Below are 14,808 nucleotides of genomic sequence, written 5' to 3'. Positions count from 1 at the left end.
CTTGATTGTTTCTGGGAGTGCTATATGGATGCGGACAAATGAAACCCCCCCCCCCCCGTAATAATATGCAAATGCCTCAATCAATCTTGCGTCCGCACGTGGCACGCTGGCTCCGCGAGTCGGAACGCGCATTGTCAATTTCGGCAGAACGGGCGCCGTGAATCTCGGCCGAGTTCATCACTGCTGCGCCGGCGAATGAGATGACTCATTCCCGCACAGCCAATATACGCGCCGCGTGAAATTGATTAACGCCTCTCCCGCCGCGGACGCTCTTGAAGGGCTTGGGGGAGGGGGGGGGGGCAGCTGCCCGCGCCCAGCCCCAGCAGGGCTGAAGCACAAAGGCGCCATTCATAACCACGCCCCCACATCCCTTTCCACTCAGACACACACACACACGAAGCGCAGTGGCCGAAACGGGCCTGAAACAGTTCACTGCGTGGATAGGCCAGCGTGGACCGCCGACGCCAGGCGTAGCAGGAGACCTCGCAAAACCGCGGCAGCCGCCGCGACCCGCAAACGAGGATAGATGCGACGAGCGACCGTCGCACGCGCTTCATACGCGCACCCCCTCCCCGCCCCCCGCCATCATTCTGCCTTTATCGCCGCACCACGACGTAGGAGCAGCGCGCGAAGGGTCGCCGCGACGGCCAATCGGGAGCGAGAACCGGCTTTGCCCGTCTCCGAGACAAACGATATATACGCTACCTTGGTGGCACGTGTACGTACAGTAACTCTTACGAGGGCTCGCATCCGTGCGGCGCTCGTACTGTCGCGATCCTCAGTCGCACAACGAGTGCATTAGCGGCGAACGATGGACGAGCAGCCTTCCGCCCCTTCGCCCAGATTTTTTTTTTTTTTTTACGGCTCGCAAGGTGACTACTTACAATTTGAATTGTAAATTGGAATATGGGCGGTAAATTTAAGAGTTAACGTAATTTGGTGCAGCTAAAATGAACACACATTCTTTATATATATCTCTTCAGCATCGGTCGGCGAATTTCTATAATTTCGGCAATACACCGCGCAGTTGGCAGAATCGACTTGCCCCCTCGCTACGACCAATCTGCAAGATGTATAAAAAAAAAAAACTGCGCTTGGCCGCTGTTGCGTGCGGGGCGGCAGCCGGGTCAGTTCCGCGCCGGAGACCTCGTGCATCCAGTGCGAGGACGCCGGCACCGCGAGCACGCGAAACCGCCGGACCGCGCGATAACGCGAGGACGTCGTCGCGTGGCCCCGATCCGCTCGCCGAAGTCGCGAGACGTGCACCGTGCGGCGATCGCACAACCGCCCCGACGGGGGCTCGGCGGAACGAAGCGCACCGGCCTCGTTTCGTCTCGTCCAGCCACGGTGACGTCGCGGTGTATATCCCTCGGCTTACACTAGAAGCATCGCGAAATACGCTAAAAGGAGACTCGTTGCCGAGAAAGTTGGGACCTGTCCACTAAAAAAAAAAACGCGTTCCCTTCAACGGCGATAAAACAGACGCCACAAAGAGAAACGCCTGCGCGTGTCGCGATCTCCGCGTGGCGTCTTAATTTTCGCGCCTTCAAGTGAGTGCCGTAAAGCGGCACTCGGTCTAGCTTTCTCTTCCAAGATAAAAAAAAAGAAAATCTCGAGGCCCATGTCTCTCCCATAGTTTTCTTTTCCAGGCTGTTTTACTGCTCTCTCCCGCGTTCTGTTAAAGAGGAATGCGATAGAGAAATACACTCTCTCGTCAAAACCAGGGGGGCGCGCACGTCGTCCACAAGCCGAGCTGCCGGCAGATACAGCACATTCGCAAAGACATCGTGAAATTTAGATGGCCACCATCATTGGTGACGTGCAGGCTTCCGCGTTACGTCCCCGTCCCCCCTTTCCCCCCAAAAATAAATAAATAAAACGATCCTCCGTCGCCCTTGTCCGCCGATGTGGCCGTCGACGCCCTTGCGCAACACGCCGCGGCCAGAATCGGGCGCCGCTATTACGCCGAAGAGACCCGGGGCGCCGGCGAAACCGCCCGCTGCCAATCAAGGCCACGCGCGCGCTCACAATTGCATCCCAGGGGCACACGGCGTCGATCACGCGAGATGCACACGCCAGGCTGCGCCTCAAAGGAGGGGGCCGGACCGCGCGCACAATGCACGCACGATGACGAAACGCCAGCCCTCCCCCCCACCCTCCTCCTCCTCGACGCAGTGGCCCTGGCTCGTGGCGTACGCCACCGGCCCACATCACGCACGCGGTCCGGTCATCAGGGAGGGAGGGCGGATGGGCGAGGGGAGTGACTTGAAGGGGCGGAAGCACGCACGCTTCAGTTACTGCGTGCTTTACAACACGCGAGAGAGCTCAACCAAAACTAGTACTACTGGTATGAAACATGGATCTAACGAAGTCCGTGGAACCGGAGAAATGATTCACCGTATTGAGTCGAATCTAAGGTTGACCGGCCCGCAATTGGGCAGGTCAGAAAAAAAAAAAAAAGTCGCAGTTTCGCGCGAAAGGCGAAGCATGGATTGCGACAGCAAATTAGTGGACAGCTACACGAAGTAAGGACAGCAGTTTTATCGGCCGAAACTTCTAAACATTCGCTTACTAACTGAATTAGCAAGCATGGTGTCAGCGCGCACAAGCAAACGTGATCACAATCGATGGGCGCAGACACTCGCTGGTGTGAGCAAAGGCGGCAGCAGCAGCGAGCGAAGTGATGACCTTCGTGCGGTATCGCTTCAACCCAAGAGCGGCGAGAACACAGCTCGCGGTAACGTACGAGCCATCTGCACATTCCTTTCAAGATATGGCGCGCGCGACCGCGCGAAGTACGGACTTGTTGGCGAAGTCGAAGCCGCCCCCTCACCCCGCCCCCTCCGAACTACCTCCGCGCTTTCCTCTATATATGGCACGCGAGATTGAGCCGCGATCTCCAGCTTCCCTGGCGTGCTTTCACTCGCACATGCAGCGTACGACACGCGGCGACGGTGCTGTCGCCGTTGGACTTTACACGAACATCACGGCGACGCCGACGGTAAAAAATGCGCTTTGAGTATCTATATAATTGCTATCACCATAAAATAAGAGCAACTTTCATCGAATGCAAGCCGAACGTAACGTCATTTCGAATGCGAAAAGGGGGGGGGGGGGGGGGCATGCTTATGACGGTCTGTCGACATGTCAAAGACAAGGCGTCTGAACTTGTCACTAGCGACGCCTCTAACTTACGCGACCTCGTTCGTCTTCGCCTGTTAATAGTCTCCATCGTCACACGCATTCTAGTTTCTCTTTGCGTCCCGATAGAATCAGCAACGTCTTTTTCGACCGCGCAGTGTCGACATTGTTGCGCTCCGGTGAGACCCAACGGCTTCAAGGCACATTTGAAAGAGTTCGTTCCGTTGTTTCCGACGTACAGTGGCTGATAGGGTCACATTATGTGTATGGCAGTTACAGCCTAACCACATCCTCGAATCCAAGCCGACCCAAAAAATTTCGTGCATAACTTAAAAAAAATCGACCTACACTCGAGTAAATACGGTAGTTAATCCAGAACTTCGTTGAATCGAAAGCGCACTTTCATTTTGTTAACCCTTCGTTCTTTGCTTTCCGCCCTGCCGTGTTTAGCGGTGCACAAGTCCCGCCATGAACTTAGGCCAACACGGCAAAATCGCTATTCTTATCCAAGTGCGGATAAAATACCTGAGATAAGTGCGATAAGTGCGTATTAGATAAGTGCGATAGAGCCCGATACCCAGCGTATGCCCATATATTCTTCCATAATTTACATTCCCCTCAAAACTTCGTAAAATCGCGCGAGACGTTGAGTCCACTTCGTTGTTGCGAGGCGTTCAACGTATTATGCTCTGAGAACGTGTATATGCGGGGCATTCGAAAGCACTAGACTAAATTTTTTAAAAAATCGCTTAATAGGGTTGTTTGGTTTAATGGAGGCTTTGACTATAGTATATTTCCCATCAGCAGAAGCGCTAAGACTACGCCGACTTGAGACTTGCAGTGCTCTATCCGCAGATTGACGAGAATCATGGCTTCGGTAAAGTCCTATATCCCCTAGCAGCAAAACGAGGCTGCTCTGCCACGAAAGGCGTGCTAACCAGCGATCCACCCAGGCACACAGACAGTCACGAATGCGTCAGCGCAGAGGGCAGCAGTAAGTGCTCGTTGTTACACGAAACAACCCAAGCGCTAAAGTAGACTGCAAGCGGAAAAGCACGAGCTGTGAGCCTGATTTTCTTGGAGTGGTGTCTACAATACGCATGATCATCACACGCACGAGAGTACATCGTGTCCACGAGAGCTTCTCTACAAAAGAGAGAGAGAGAGAGACAACCGTGATGAAGAGGCGCGAAACGACTCGTGAGGGGGTGGGTGTTTGGGCCTCGAAAGGCAAAGCTCGAACTCACTAATGCGGTACTCTCGGCCAATACAATCTGCCCTACACGCACGCTCTCGAACTTTCAGCGCAGCAGTATACCGATTCCTCCACCGTACAACGCCTCACGCCGCAATCGTTGTCGGCAACGCCGTAAAACACAGAGACGCCCAGCGCTCAAACCTGCGGCGGAAGGCGATCCCCGCCGGCAACGCGGAGGCGGTGCACAAGATACGCGCTCTCTCGTGACGTCACAACGCGAAGCCAGGAAAACAACCGAGCCTCCGATGGCGCGCGGAAATAGGGAAAGCCACCGACGTAGGAGCCGAGCGCGCACGGCGCGTTCGGAGGAGAGAGAGAGAGAGAACCAACCGCACCTACCCACACCCACCTGTGTTAGGTTGGGGGAGGTAAATGGGAGAGAGGAGGGCGTCCAGAGACCGGAGCTACACACGCGGCGCTGGAGGCGGTCACGTAGCGCCCAGGTAGTGGCGCTCGCGTTTTCTGCGGCGTAGGTCGGGTGCAACATGCGCCCGAGTAGAAAAGTACCGCATTCACTCGAAAAATAAGTGGAACACGAGTGTGGGTCGACCCCCTACGCTATATACTGAACTCGCCGACAAAGTGGCCGACCCGCGTCCATTTAGAAAAAGAAAAATTGGGAACTTCCAACGTGACACGCTTATTTTTGCCGTAAGCTCGGCTACTAAAATCTGGCTAGTCGATGCCACAAAACTTGCATCGTCGTCGGGAACTGCCACAGATGCCGCGGCTCGCCGGACGCTTCGCAGGAAGGTGCTCGGCAACCTATAAACGACGTCATCTGCGGTGCCGCCGAGTAAGCAGCGTCTCTTGAAGCCAGTCTAGGTAATCTCAGTTAGAAGAACCGGTGGGCGCGACGGAGGAACTCGGTTAGGTCGGTACTTTTGCTAGCTTTTTCACAAACTCTGACTACGAATATAGGTCGATAGCTCATTTTTTGGGTAACATCTAAACAAATAAGAGAGAGAAAGAAGAAAAAAAAAACAGTTCGACCTATATTCGAACGAATACGGTAAGCGAGTTTGCGGACGTTCATAGTACGGCGGCAGCGCCACCGAGACGGAGAGCACGTCCCGTGTCTGTTTCCTTTCGTCTCAGCCCCACGGCCGCCAAGCGATGGGGCGCAATCGGCGAACCGGTCACACGACGAAGTTAGCGTCCCCTTTGAAAATGGAGGGGTGGATGGCGACACGCAAGCCACTTATTCCAAAGAATCTTCGTCCTGCTGCTTTTATACTCGTCCCATCGGGCAAGAGGTTTCGTTCGAATTTGACAGCATCTTCAAAACCACATCGGTCGATGCTTCAAAAGATCGCGTTAACGGAGGACGCGCAGCTGACAACTGTAGCAGCTGGGCGACGTACAAGCTTTCGCAGACATTGCTGCAGTTTTGCTTGTAGTTCCAAGCACAATGCAGAGATGCGCGCTTTTATACTGTCTCACACTTCGTGTATTTGCTCGTTACGGCTGGTGGCAAATCCTCGGGGAATTAACAAATTCACATCAAAAGACGGGATGTCACCTTCGTTCTGTCTGCACCAATCCTCCAGCTGACCTTCTTACCGTTCTCCACAAATAGTTCTCATTCACTCGGTCCTATATGCTATGCTTTCTCCTTGACTTTCTTCTTTTAATACACTCCCCCCACTCTGTTGGTGAGCGCTGTTCAGGTGTAAGCTGACTGCGCAAGACAGTTACTACGGCCAGTGGTAATTGCTGCTACCTATACAATCATAATTCGACAACCAATTACTACGCCCGCCACGTCCATGTCCGCTACCGCCTCGAAATCGCAGGGTAAGTCAGGGTCCAGGTAAACACGTCCTCATCTCAGCTTCGAATGGATACTGCGACGTGCCAACAATGCATACGTAACGTACTCTGCACTAAATCAGTACGTACATCGCGCACTTGCGCAGTCGTCGTAGGTGTATTTCCTCCGGTGACTGCGAGTGATCGGGAACCTCCTGTCCGGCTTCGTACACTAGTCCGTGCGCTGCCCTGTGAGCCATAACTGAAAGGGCAGCGCCCCGAGTACAGCAGCTGTTGCAGGTGGCCTTCTGACTACGAAGAGTGTTGTGAATAGTTGTTCGTCAACGGCGAACGGTTGTTACTGCGCGCGTGATATTCTGTCTTCCATTTCTGTTATGCCCGGTGTTCCCACGTTCGAACAGTGAAACGAGGCCTGGGAAGGCATCGAAGATGCGTATTTTTGGTTCCGCGTAGGTGCAAGTGTGAATTAACGCAAACTACTTTTCGGTACGTTAAAACCACAGAAAAAATATATACGTACACATAAGCTCCCTTATAACCCCCGTATATAATCCCATATGTGAACACACGGAATCCTATATGAACACCGGTATGTTCCCCGCAAAACAAACGTTTACCTAGTCCATAATACGCCGTAGGCACAACCACGGAAAATCCTAAGAAACCAACAACACAAGTACTAAGTCCGGCCCAATGTGCGAGGTGCCGTCCGAAGTCAACGCGACACCGGGCAATTTTCGGGACCACTCAGTTGGGCGTAGCCCGCTATTCGAGCCGACAGTTCACCAATCTACCTTTTTCCATCTAACCACTGCCGCTTATAACCTTCCATAGACACGCATGCAGTAAAACACAGCTACTGAAAGTTCCACAACGCTGTAGATTAGCACACCTGCTAGAAGCCAAAAACGCGCTACAGACACAATGGAAAACAAAAAAGTAAAATATACGCCTACGCAAGAAGATTGCAGAACGTAATAGGCAAATAGATGACCACAGCCAAACCCTCGCTCGGCAGCAGTGGCACGAAGTATGCAATGCCGTCGACGGGCAAACGAGGAGCGGAGCAAAACGGAACATCCTCAAGCATCTGCTTGGGGACAAACAATCCAAAGCCAATCAGCGGCTCACTATTGATAGACTCATCCACAACTTGAAAAACTCTCGCATGACCGAGAAACAAATTACAACCGAGCTGGCCTCGAGATACCTCTGTACCGAACCCGGCTCAAACAATGACTACCCCTCTGCGACGCACCAGAACGAAACGGACCCTCTGGGCTCTCCTTCAAGTACGCGGAGGTGAGAGAGGTACTGTACGAACTCAATCGTAGATCAGCACAGGGTCCCGATGGGATCACAAACAAGTTCTTAAATAATTTGGATGACAGGGCCATCGAACTCCTCACGAACACAATCAACGAGGTTTGGGAGACAGACGATGTACCACTAAAGTGGCGTAACGCGACTGTAATCCTCATCCCGAAGCCGGACCCTTGGAGCTTGGCTCGCTCCGGCCGATTTCATTCACTTCCTGTGTGGGGAAGGTCTCCGAGCACGTCATTTTCAATACGGCCACTAAATTCACAGAGGAATCTCCTTCCGTTTAATCAAATTGTATTCAGACCATGTCCACACAGGACGTAATGCTGCTTGTAAAACAAGATTATTGACAAGGCCTCCAAAGACACCAGAGCCGTTCTGGCACTGGACCTAGAAAATGCCTTCGACAGGGTAACACTCTCACATACTCCAATCGATTACAGAAGCAGGCCTGGGAGAAAAGTTCTATAAGTACGTCAGCTCCTTTCTAAAGGACAGAAAAGCCACCATTCGCCTAGGAGTTCTGTGCTCGAGAACATTCGACCTCGGACACGGAGGCACCCCGCAAGGGGCCGTCCTCTCCCCATTCTTATTCAACTTATCCATGAGAGCTCTCTCCCGAAACCTGGCCGAGATTGAAGGTCTCGGTCCCGCCTTCCACGCCGACGACATCACAGTCTGGTGCGAGGGAGGTAGCGACGGGCACATCGAAGAGAAATTACACGCAGCAATCAGAGTCGTTCAGGATTTTCTGACAAAGGCAGGACTCTGCCTGTCGGCTAAGAAATCGGAACTGCTACTATACCGACCCACCATCGGTGCAAAGAAAGGGACACCTCCCGATATCTCTATTACCACCGAGACCGGATCCGTTATCCCGGTAGTACACAGAGTCAGAATCCTCGGTATGCTCCCGGGAGAGGACGGCAGTAATGACTACACCTTAGAGCGCATTGCAACCAAAGCCGATTCCATGACCAAGTTAATCACGAGGGTGGCCAACAAAAGGGCTATCGGAGGATAATCTTCGGCGTCTCTTCCACGCCTTCCTCATCAGTCAATCACTACATAGCCCTGGCCCACAAGTGAAGCAGAAGGGACGCGGTTAGGCTAGAAACACTCATTAGCAAGAGCGTAAAAAAGGCACTGGGTCTTCCGCAGGGCACCAGTACCGAAAGGCTCTTGCAGCTCGGCATTCACAACACATTTGAAGACATAGTTGAGGCGCAACAGACAGCACAAGTTGCAAGACTGGCTACCACGGAAGCCGGCAGACAGCTACTAGCGCATATCGGTCAAGGTTCCAGCATCACCACACAGAGGGAGTGCGCGCTCCCCCGTAAAAGTCGGGGAAATGTATTCACCATCCCACGGATACTCAGAATTCTGCACCCCTCGCACAATTACGGCAGACGTAAAGCGAGGGCCAGGGCCCTTCTTAGCCTAGCGGCTAAGATTGAGGACAACGTCGCCTTCGTCGACGCTGCGCAATACGCAGCTTCCAATCACTTTGTTTCGGTGGCTACCTCGCTGCGGGGCAGCTGCTGACGTCGCTTACGCATCAAAACATGAACGCCGACAAAGCTGAACAGGTGGCTGTAGCCATCGCCATGGCCACCACGAACCGTTCCACTATCTTCACAGACTCGCGAGCTGCCGCCAGAGCATTCACGAAAGGCACATTATGCAAGGAAGCCGCTCGCGTTCTGTCTGCAGCATCTTGGACAGACAAAACGCACTTGATCTGCTTCCCCAGTCACATAGGGCAGCAATGCTCACGAAGCCGCTCCAAACGCCAACGAACTTGCTCGCTCCCAGGAGCGAGATCTCATTCGCCGCGCCGGAAGTGGGCAATCGGAGGCCGGGGGAGGGCAATGGCACAGGGACCCTCTCCTTACTTTTAACGAAGTCTGCAAGCACTATCAACTAGGGTGTCGGAAGTTCCCACTTCCACACCCACACCTAAGCAGACCACAGGCAATCACCCTGCGGATTCTGCAGACGGAGACGTATTCGTCTCCACTTATTTGCTCACAATTCCTAGGAGGCATCGACCCGGGCTGTCCGCGCTGTGGACATCCCAGATGCACTCTTTAAGCCCGTGCTCTGGCAATGCCTCGACTTGCGCGGGGGCTCAGGGTCGCCCTCTTCGGAGGAAGACTGGCTCCGGCTCGTCACCAGCTCCGCCCAGGAAGAGAAACTCGGGGCTGACCAGAGAGCCCGCGAGACCGCCAAGAGTCTCAACCTCCCGGCTTCATCGCGGGGGCGGCGGCCCGCAGACGCTGCCCCCGTTAGGGGGCACTCATCGTCTTCCCAGGACCAAAATAAAAGTTCTTTGTGTCTGTCTGCCGCAACGCTGGCTTCAGGTGGTTTCTCTCGGAGGTCAACCCCAGTCCCACATTTCTTCAGGGGGTGCAAGAAAAGCCGAACGCAATATAAAACATGTTCCAAACGAACGGGACTTGCGCACGGAAGCGGCACGGCCAAGCCATGCACAGCGCCAGGGTCGGCGTCCTTCCGCGGCAATCCGCGTTTTGTTTGTTTCTCGGCACGCGCAGATCCGCCCGTCGTCCAGAGGAGCCGGCTGGCCGGCCGGCCGGCCGGTTTCTCGCCGCTTCCAGAAGGGGGGGCGTCGCCCGCGGGAGCAGCCAAGGGTGCCCTTCCGCCCACCGCGTGACGATCATACGTCCCATAAGCACGCTGTCGTTGCCCCCTCCTTGCCTTCGCGGTCAGGTCAGACGCGGAACGCGCGTGTGCCTCGAGATGGGCAGCGAAATTTGCGGACGCGAGAATCGCGGGACCTCCTGCTAAAGAAAATGTGCAGAAACCATCGAAGATGATGATTGTCAGTGTAAGCGAATAGGCCCAACGAAAGAACGAACGGGCGAGCGAACGTCTTCCTCGTGTCCGGCCACAGAACGACCACGATGAACGAAAGAAAGCGATTTTTCTTTTTTTCGAAACTGTGTCCGTTTGCTATATGCTGCGTTACGACGCGACTTCAGCGCTGGTTGCCCGTAGGCACTGCTAACGCGGGTGACCCCATTTTATATAAAAAAAAATATATAAAAAAGTGGCGCGATCTAATGACGTCTAGCGCCTCTTTATTGCCACAGACCTCCCGTTCTTACGGCCCGGCTGTCACTGCGAAACTCCGCGAGGCATTCGGGCGCTTTCTCGACGGTTGCGTGCATGGCAAGAGCACCCCCTGCAACGCGGGGTTGGTGGCACAACGATTTCCTACAAAAGCCACCAGAGGGAACTCTAGCGATAGCGTCTGCAAGTATGGCAGTTCAGCCTCCACGTATGGGTAGTACGCGGATTCGCTTAATGTTCATTATTTCCGCTTCGACAGGCTTTAATCATGTTGGAAATAGTTTTTTTTCATCAATATATCGAGCCATAATTGCAATAGTTTGCAATGATTATTGCATGTGTTCGGAATCTGATTACCCTCTGCGTTTGGGAAAGTAAGACTGCTCCAAAACTTAGGCTAACGAAGGCGGACGAAGCTTAGTAAATAAAGCCTCAAGAACTTCTGAAGTCATAAGCACGAAGACGAGACCAGTCCGTGCGCAATACGACCCATCCTTCCCGCGGTATCCGAGCGATCGCAGCGCCAGAGTACCCTCTAGTGGTTTTAGCAGGTAGCTAAGGGCGGCAGCACGCTCTTGTGCGTTTCCGCCGCATCTTATCCGGGCGGTTGAATTTACACTAAAGATGAAAATCGTGCCGTATAAGTAAACAGCGTTTCTAGAATACCGAAACAAGCTCACTGCTACCGCGACAGGCTGCTTTTCGTAATCCTGAGAAAACGCTAACATGAAAGGCGACGCCGCCTGACCGCATACTGATAGCCCCTCCTCGTCTAGCTTTAAAATTTCCACCGACAACGGAGGATTATACAGCGCACTCCGAAAGCCAACTAAGGAATTTTATTTAAAAGACTTGCGATCTGATATAATGGGCCAAATACCACAAATATGAAAACTTCGACGTCACAATGTTTCTTTCTTATTTTTTCCTATTCTATGCTATCCTCCCCACCTTTGCACCAGCAAACACTTGCACAAGCCCTCGTACCAGTCCCAAGCCTGTGCACTACAGCACACCTTATTCTTATAATGCCTAGGACTTGTGTGCAGTTTCTGCCATTCTCCACTGCCATATTATATATATATATATTGCAGTACGCGCTCGGCGGTCCCTGATATGTAAGGGCCGCTCTGCTATGCGCGCCAGGCGTTCCCTTTCGGGCAAGGTCGTCGCCAGCGCGCGCCGACAGCGGAGCGTTGTTACACGCGCTCGGCCCGGGCTATTTGCGGCCACGGCTCGGCGATAAACTTTTTCCCGCCGCGAAAGGCCCTGCACTCCATCACGCATCATCGAGCCGGCTAGGGGGACGGAGGCGGAGGGGAGCGACACCGCCCCCTCCCCCGTGAACACACACCGCTGTACGTACCGCCACTGGGTCGGAATTTCTCGGTGGTCCGACACTGCACACGCCCGCGCTGGTGAAGTTCGCTGCACCTCGCCATTCTTCTTACTTATTTTTTTTTCGTTGTTTTTGTTGTATTAGTCGAACTAATACAGGCGATTTTCGCGAGTATCGCGGTGCGCGTACATAAGCAGCAAAGAGATGCGCAGTATAGGAATGAGGCGGTTTCGTCGCCCCATATACGGCGAAACCGTAAACGAAACAGTTCACGACCAACAGTAGCCCTATAAAACACCAGTAAGCAGAGTATTAAAATCAAGAAAGCCGCCGCGGATAGGTCCGGTATTGTACAGACTACGCAACTGGCCCAGATGCCTGCATTATGCAACGGTCAAATGACTGAGAACCAACACATTGTCGTTACTTGACGTATTTCGCCCTGCTATGGTTGGGGCGGGGGAAGGGGGGGGGGGGCAGAGTGCAACGCCCAAAACAAATGTTGCACTGAATCCGGAATCCGTCCACACGCCCCGGACTGGTATCCTCGACAGGTAACAGCATGTAGTTTGTTTCCCACGCACCGCTCGCGCTGGCATTCGCCGAGCGCTGTCACGTGGTTCCCAAAAGCAATAATGCAGCGCGGACAAGCCGCCACTACGGCACAGACAAAGCTGGCGAGGGCAGTGCTGCCGCCTCGCCGAAGTGTCGCGCTTTATTCGATGACCAACGTCAAGACGTTTCCTAATTTTATATTTACCCCCTTTTTAAGTGGAAACTAGCATGAGAGAAACATCTGTTATATTTAACTCCCTCAAAGTTGCCGATTGGTATGTTTCGACAGATGCCCAAAGGTTTCTGCAACAACGGTCCAGCGCTGGGCCACGGGCAACCGGACGTTCCTAATCGTTCAGAAGAAATCGAACTGGCACAGCTCGTACGTGTTGCTTGTGATAAAAGCCGTCCGCGAGAGTCCACGGTAGACAGCATGATCGTTGATGTCGCGATCGGCTTGGCTACTGCGATCGTGACGTGTGGTTTTCCCTAAAAATCATGGTTTCGTTTGACGCGCAGTTTTTCACTTCGTTCCCTGTTACTCTGTGGCCTCGGAGACCACACGGCGCAAAGGCGCGCCGTTGCGATTTCGGAGGCCACGGCAACCCTAGCCGCGTAAATTTCGCGCGCTTAGCGGAGCATGTGTATAAGCGAGGCGCGCCTTTTAACAGCTTTTCAACATGAATAGTGCCGCTGAGTGCAGTTATTTGCACGACAATGCAGAGTTTTAGGTTAGGCGACGCAAGCGGTTTGCGTACGCAACTGGGGGCCACGGTACTGCGCATGCGCAGACCCTAGCAAAGGAGTCCGCGCATGCGCAGTACCGTGGCCCCTAGTTGCGTACGCAAGCCCGCTTGCGTCGCCTAACCTAAAATTCTCCTCGGACAAACACTTTTTAAGACCGCAGTAGCTTTTTGGGCGACTTTGCTGCTGCCGAATTTGTCGCTGCTACGTCAGGAACTTGTCTGAACCGCAATCCGAAGCGTTCCCGCCCCCTTCAACGGGGTGGGCGTAAGATACGGCCTTGCCCTTCGCAAACGGGGATCACACTAACCTACTGTTACGTTTCGCCTACGACGCGCGGTTTAACCGGCGCGACTGCAACAAAGCGGCAGACATTTTGGCCCGTTCGGCGTCGCCGCTACGCTCCCCGCCAAGCGCGTCCAGGCATGTTCCGATGCCACGTGTCTTCATGTGCGTGTGTGAGTGTATGTGCCATTGTGCCCGACCGGAGGCGCTACGAGAGTAGAAATCACCTTCTCCTCCCAGCCATTGTGCCCGACCGAAGACGCTACGAGAGTAGGAGTTACCTTCTCCTCCCAGTCTTTGTGCCCGACCGGCGGCGCTACGACAGTATGCGTCACCTTATCTCATTGTACAATCACGTGCTCGTCTATTGAGGGGTTCCTTCTTGCCCTCAACTGCGAGAGTATAAAAGCAGCTGCCCCCGGACGCCAAAGGAGGGCTCCAATTTCTTCTGTTGAGTAAAGTGCTCTCCCGTCTCTCTACTTCGGTCAACCTGACCGCCAACTCTTTGCGATGTTAAAATAAACAAGTTGTTTTGTTGTTACCAGTCGACTCATGCTTTGCCGGGACCTTCGGATGCTTCCAGTTGTACCCCAGGCCGCCAGGCCAACGCTACCCTTGGGGCTTGCGACCCAGGTGCAACAACGGGCGTCAGCGCCGAGTTCCCAACAGGTCGTACCATCGGTGCGACCACAACAACCGTTGCCATCGGTGGGATTCAAACAACTGTCTGCCAGCGGTGAGATCGCGACAACGGAGGCCAGCAGCGAAGAGATGCAGTTGACTGTATGCTGAGCAGCTCAACAACGATCCGGGAGCAGTGCAACGAGCCCTGTGTGATGACTGGTTGCCTGCAGCGGAACGACTGCGCTGAACTCTTGGCTGCGAGGTTTGGTGAGTGCGGGACTTTCTTCTTCTGAGCTTTGCCAGGCTTTTGTTAGTGTCAGAAACAGAGCTGGTAATTGTGGTTGTCGTTGCTGCCGGGTTAGTTTGCGGCAAGACAATAGTAAGCAGTAGAGAAAGCAGCATTCAGAGCAGCCATGGATTTGAAGTCGTTGCGCAAACCGAAATTGCTGGAGCTTGCAAGAGAGTTGGGTCTGGATGTCTCAGACAAACTCAGAAAACCTGAACTGCTAAAGGCTATTCTTGAGTTAGAAGCTGAGGATGACGAGCTGTCGGAATGCCTTGAGACCATTGAGGAGAGGGAGACTGCAAAAAGACAGGAGCGCGAGAACAGAAAGAAAAAGAAGAGCGTGAACGTAAAGAACAGAAAGAAAAAGAAGAGCGTGAACGTAAA

General features: G+C 53.6%; 1 protein-coding gene across 2 annotated transcripts in view; it reads right to left on the bottom strand.

Moving 5' to 3' along the window:
* Window positions 1-14,808, bottom strand: part of heph (polypyrimidine tract-binding protein 1 heph) — a 185,701-nt gene that overhangs the window by 146,365 nt on the left and 24,528 nt on the right. The window lies entirely within an intron of this gene.

Source organism: Dermacentor variabilis, chromosome 10 (assembly GCF_050947875.1).
Source record: "Dermacentor variabilis isolate Ectoservices chromosome 10, ASM5094787v1, whole genome shotgun sequence".
NCBI classification, from domain to species: Eukaryota; Metazoa; Arthropoda; class Arachnida; order Ixodida; family Ixodidae; genus Dermacentor; species Dermacentor variabilis.
Note: the sequence above shows the minus strand (reverse complement) of the source record. Positions and strands in the feature narration are given on the sequence as shown.